Consider the following 6028-nt stretch of genomic DNA (forward strand, 5'->3'; position numbering starts at 1 on the left):
GGCTTTAATGGGCCTGACAGCTATCGAGTCTCACATGTAAGGAGCTGATAACACTTACTTTTCACATGTGTCGGAATCAAACTCTCTCTTTCCCTCACTGACAAACACAGTTTATCAGCGACCAATAAGTGCGAAAGGCGCCCATGAAGCATCTTTCCAGCTGCGGCGCTATTGCCTCCAGCTGTACTGTAGTGAAGTATGCAGTGCTGAAAAGCCTTCTTTAACTTGAAATTTGAATTGCACAAGATACTGCCGGGTGAATTAAATTACTAAAGCAGAAGACTTCACCTGTTTTTAGCGTCATGATTTTACATTATTATACTGTTTCTCAGAAAGAGCAGACGGCCCCTGAAGCATCCAAGCGTTGAATACTCTTGTCAGCTATTTGTGTTTTAAAGTCGAAACGGTATTTGAGAAGCGTCTGCTCCATTATATATGGGTTGCACATTTTCGTTTAGGGCGGCTTTTGTAGATAAAAGCTTTAAAGACAATCAAAATGTGTAGACATTGATTAAAAGTGCATCATTTAGGCAAAGTATCTCTAAAGGGACTCTAATGTAAAGCACTTAATGAGTCGTTAATGTCAGTGATCTGTCTCAAAGCTGGGTCAACTGCCCAAGCAGAGATGCAGCATTGTAACAGCTTTGCCAGATTCCTTCACACTCGTTTCCCATAAGCGTGCGCTGACCCCGCTTCCTGAAGCACAACGTTGCCTTAATTGCCCGGAAAATCATCATCTGCGCTGGGAATCCAAGGCTCTCGCATCCCAAAGTTTGCCTTAATTCCTTCTGTCCTTTGTCCAAAGTGCCAAGCGAGAGGAAATGTTCAGTAATTGGTGTACTCTGAGCCGCAGGGTCCCGGGGCTCGCCTGTGGCAACATTTCCTCTGTCCTCTGGCTACATTAAACGCTGTCAAAATTACCCTGCACAGCATCATTTTTAATAAATCCTGTAAAGCTTTTTTTCAAAAAAATGAAAGGAATGAAAGTTCCTACATCAAGTTAGAAATCGGTGCCATTAAAGTCATTATCCGACAGAGTTTTAACGTCAGATGAAGCGTTATCTTGGTACGTTCACAAGGGCAAATGAGTTTTTTCAGTAGTTTTGCCCATGAAACTGACTCCCCTCAGTTGCATCTTACCAAAACTTTCAGAAAGCTACAAGACCCCAAGATGGCAATAACTGAAGCATTATGTGGTGGAGTGGCAGCAAAATCACATATAACACAGTATGATGTTCACCATTCCTACCATGGTTGATAATTTATTAACTCGCCCACAAGCACTACCGCTCATGCGCCCATAGCAAATTGATGATGAAGACGTCAATAATACAATCACTCCTGTGACCACATGCGAAATGAATCTTAATATGAAAACATCAAACAATTGGTCGTGGATGCGGCACGGTTGTGTTTTATTACAGGAGGAAAATGTGCTACTGGCGTGTTGATTATAACAGTGAGGCCTCTCTTTGTGTCTCGCGACTTCCACTAATGAGTTTGCATCATGTGTAGTTCAACAAAACATCAACATCAACATCGAGATTAATTTTTGAAGGGCCTCTGCAGAGCGTTTCAGCTCCGTGGCGAGACTGCAGACTTGCCACGGTGCATCAGGATCTCAGCCGTGATCCATGAATTCGGTATCTCTTCGCCCTCAGGTTGTAACAAGTTTTAAAGCCTCCCTCAGCCCGGCGATCACGGGGGCCTTGTGAGAAAGCTAAATTACCACCACTCCACAGCGTTTTGGAGTGAGTGTTTTCTTAAAAAAAGTTCTCAGACTGCTGCTGTTGTTTGGCGCGCCGCAACTAATCCACGTCAGGGACACTCCAGATCATTCATCAGCGCCTGGATAGAAGAATGAACTCTGTCATTGAGTGATTGTTGTGTGCTGCCTGGGGGCGAGTGCTCCACTGCCACGCAGCTCGGGTAATGAAGAGACAGTAAATAAACAACCGCTGTTCAGCACAAATGCACAGGGTCCCGTCGTACAGCGCTCCACTAATCTGTAATTTGTATTTTTTGGGGACGGACGCGTTTTGTGGCACAGGGCTCAAGCCTTATTTTTTTTAATTTGACCTTGTATTTGTTGGGTGAAGGTGTGATATGAAAGCGACAATATCGGTCGCTGAAGTTGGGATCTGACGTACTCCTGTTGGACGGGAAAGCTGAAACCAATTCTGGAAAGCGGTCATAATTGATTCGGTCGATACATAAGTTATACCCATGTTGCTGAAAACATGTTCTATGAATTGTTAATGGATCACAACAATGTTCTTCTACTGCCTTACTTTTAATAGCATCACCAGCTGGCACATTGCGGAATTACATGACAGCCAGAACATAATGTGCTCTATTTAGGCTAGTCCAGTGGTTCCCATACTTTTTCTGCAGGGCCCCTTTTTTGTAGAAAATCTTTACACACACACACACACACACACACACACACACACACACACACACACACACACACACACACACATACAATTCATAAAACTGCAACTTATTATTTAACAAAACAAAATAAATAATAAAGTGACAAATCACCTTAACATTGGAATTATTAAAAGTCTTATGTTGTAATTCTGCGTAACTTTTACTATGTAACAGCATTTCTGCTTTCAACAAATTTTCTCTTTTGTCTTTCCACTTTGGAAACCACTTGGCTAGTCTATCTATTCTTTATCAATAGCACGCAACAAATTGGCACTAGTGCCCTCTGCAGGTTATAAACTGTTTCACATCTGCATTATCACTATCATCTTCAACTCAGGCTCAGTGCCATTTGGCTTTTGTTAAGTCCGGCTCGATAAACCCTGAAATTTCCCAGCCACCTTCTGTCAGAGCCCCCCCTGCCTCAACCACTCAGTGACAATAACAATTCACCTGGGGAGTGATGTTGGGGGACCGATTGCTCGATAGGTCTGCCGGCAAATTGCTTTTTAATGTTTTGCACAAAAGCCCAAAACAAAGCGGATTGTTGTCCGTATGCCGTGCGAGGCCATTTAAGTGAGTGTGATACATGACTCGCAGAGGACTACAGGTGTCGGCGGCACTGCAGGGAAGAAGGAGAGGACAGGGGAGGTGAGCATGAATTAAGTGTATGGATTTCAGGATTTTGTGACAAGATGGTGGGATGGATGCTTGCGGAGTCGCAGCGCAGAATTGAAACAGGGCTGACAGGTTGTGGAAGTATTTGTGGCCTGCCGGTAAAGGTCATCTCATGATAACAAAAGCACAAGTGATCGTCTGCAGCTGTCAGAGGGATCAGGATTGTTGTACGCTTGTCTGTACGTTTTGTGGTGTTAACTTGTAACTAAACACTGTTCAGATCTTGCACAATCAATCCAATATTAATCGAGATTCTGCCCAAATTAGCTTCATTGCAAACAGATTTCCACATTGTTGTTTCTTGTTTCTCTTGTTTTTGTTTCTTTGTAGATTATTTAAATTCTCGCTGATGTGCCAATGATTGTTACACGATTGCTTGATGTGTTCTGTGTCCAACCTGAGTCTTGGAGGTGCCTGAATTGTCACTGACTTAATATTTTCAATGCACAAAGTGAAGAAATGTTCCCAGGCTGCTCAAAATAGCTCCAACCACTCCTACCTTATTAGAATATAATCAGTCCCATCAGTGGGGTTGATGTCTTTGTGCCTTGAATGTAGTTTGTTTTACGCCCCCACCAATGCTAGACAATGCTTGTCACTCTTTAATCACATGTTTAATTAGTCTCTATTTCAAAGTCCTTGCACGTGCAGTAATCGCTGTTAACATCGACAAAACATAAACACTCCTACAGAACAGTGAAAGGGGAGGAAAGTAAAGATATGCGTTAGATTAAGGAACAACTCTGACATTTGAAGCCCAGATAGATGAGCGTGGTCGGCCTGTGGTGGGGGGGTTGAAGTGTGTTTCCATTTAAGGTTACAGATCCAACCCCTGGACCCTCTGTGGCGTGTGTCAGCAGATCGCCTCTGGCTCGCAGCGCCGTGTCTGCGCGACAGAGTGGCGGTGCACGGCGGGATGCGTCCAAACCGAGGACCTCGCATGAATAATATTAATTAAACCTCCCTAACTAATTGCGTGTTACTTTTTGCTGTCAACCAATTATGTTTTACACTCTTGGGGAGAGGCTAGATCCCCTGCTCGCTGTGAAATTCCAGCTGTCATTGAATTTCAATAAGCATGCATTTAATTAACATACTAGGCCACTGGAGCATATCAATATTTGTTCCCTCTTGCAGACGAGGTGGTGACAGCGCGTTTGTCCTGGGCACAGTCAGCTGACGACGCCCATAGACATTCGACACAAAGAGCAGGCAAGAAAATTTGATTGAGAACCCTTTAATATTGTTTACCTTGCAAGCATGGCTTTGAGCGGTGTGCTTAATCTATCGCAGCCGCCGCCGTCAATGCATCTGACACCGTAAACAAACTGCCCTTTATAAAGGGGAAGTCTCGTGACGCTATAGGTGCCGATTCAAATTGCTCCACGGCTATGAATTTGGCAAGAGCAGATATTGATGTGAGTTTTGCTTTCAACAAGCTCCCACCCCCCTGCCATCCGTTTGTCTTATGCATCCGTCCCCGTGTTGTTCTTTTATCAAGCGGCAGTTTTGACAGCACAACAGAAATCATCCATCACCTAGATTTACCCCTGCAACCCTAATATCCAGCAGACAGTCCAATGCCATAACTCCGCAGGCGACAAATGCATTTCAGAGGAAGGGGATGGTGTATGGGTGTGTGTATGCATTTGTGCACATATTTTGTGGGATTGCAGCTCCAAGAAGGGTGGGGAGAATAATAGTGACAGAGTGAACTAAACTCAAACTCTGCCTGCCGTGCCACAGGCAAGCGGCCGGATATCCCCCCTCCCCCGGTCTTGCTGTATCAGCAGAAAAAGTGCACAAAACAGCATCAATTGATTCATCCGTGATATCAGGAGGAGGCAGAGGCCTATCTGTCTACAGGAAGCCTCCTCCCTCTCCACCTTTCATTCTTCCCTCCACCTGCCTCTCCTTGTTTCCGAGCGCTGTCACACATAATGAGGCCCGAGTTGGAAACAGAGCAAAGTAAGATCCAAAGACAGCCAACGCGTCGCCAACAACAGCAGCCGAGGCCCAATGGACCGCTGTGGGAATAGTACATATTTTAGCATAATGCTTTGCTGTTTCCCCTCGCTGTCCCTTGTGCATCACACAGCAAATAAAAAGGAGCGTATTATTCAATGATGTGTCTACCGATCCGGCGGTCCCATAAGCCTCGCAAGGTCACAGTTTCAAATGATGTCACACGTCTACCAACTAATGATTATCCACGGGGAGATGTTTTAGGAATTGTTTGGGAGCTGATTTCCACCACAGGGCACAGCAGGACTGCGCAGAAGCAGACTAACAACGCGAGAGCTATTTTCATATGGAGATGGATGTATTTGCTGTGTGGTGAGGGCAGCTTGTTATCTCTCTCACCTCTAGTACTGCCACTTGAAATGTCTTTCTTATTCCAAGGATGATATTTGGTAATCATACATCCTTTTTAAGGAGAAGATGTCCTCATACTTTTAACAACCTACTTTCGTGATCAGTAATTAGAAGGTATACTCGGGCCATGATAACCCAAGCAGATAATCGTTTTCTATTGATAGGCGTTTGTTTAAAGGTGTAAATACTTTAACCAGGTCTGAAACCCCTCATACCACCCTCACAGATGAACTGTTGTCTGTTTATCCTTCATTTCACCAAACAAGACGACACATTCGCAGCTTGCCATGGTTTGTTTTCACAGAATCAAACAGAGTTACAATGCGATGATGGATTTGATTTGGTTGAACTCTGATTGCCTAAAACCAATAGAACATATTTGCAGTTTTCATTGGATTTTCTTTCTTTTCTGCTGCCTCGAGGAGTAGCACAGGCCTAAGATACAGATTGACAAAAATAAACAAAAACAAAAAAGCATTTGTTACGATCCGTATGTGTTTAATTTACCGGACGTAAAGGTAAACAAAGCGCACGTAACCCG

This window comes from Genypterus blacodes, unplaced genomic scaffold, assembly GCF_046128005.1.
Source record: "Genypterus blacodes isolate CSIRO-AG114 ecotype Tasmania unplaced genomic scaffold, CSIRO-AGI_Gbla_v1 ptg000011l_1, whole genome shotgun sequence".
Lineage (NCBI taxonomy): Eukaryota > Metazoa > Chordata > Actinopteri > Ophidiiformes > Ophidiidae > Genypterus > Genypterus blacodes.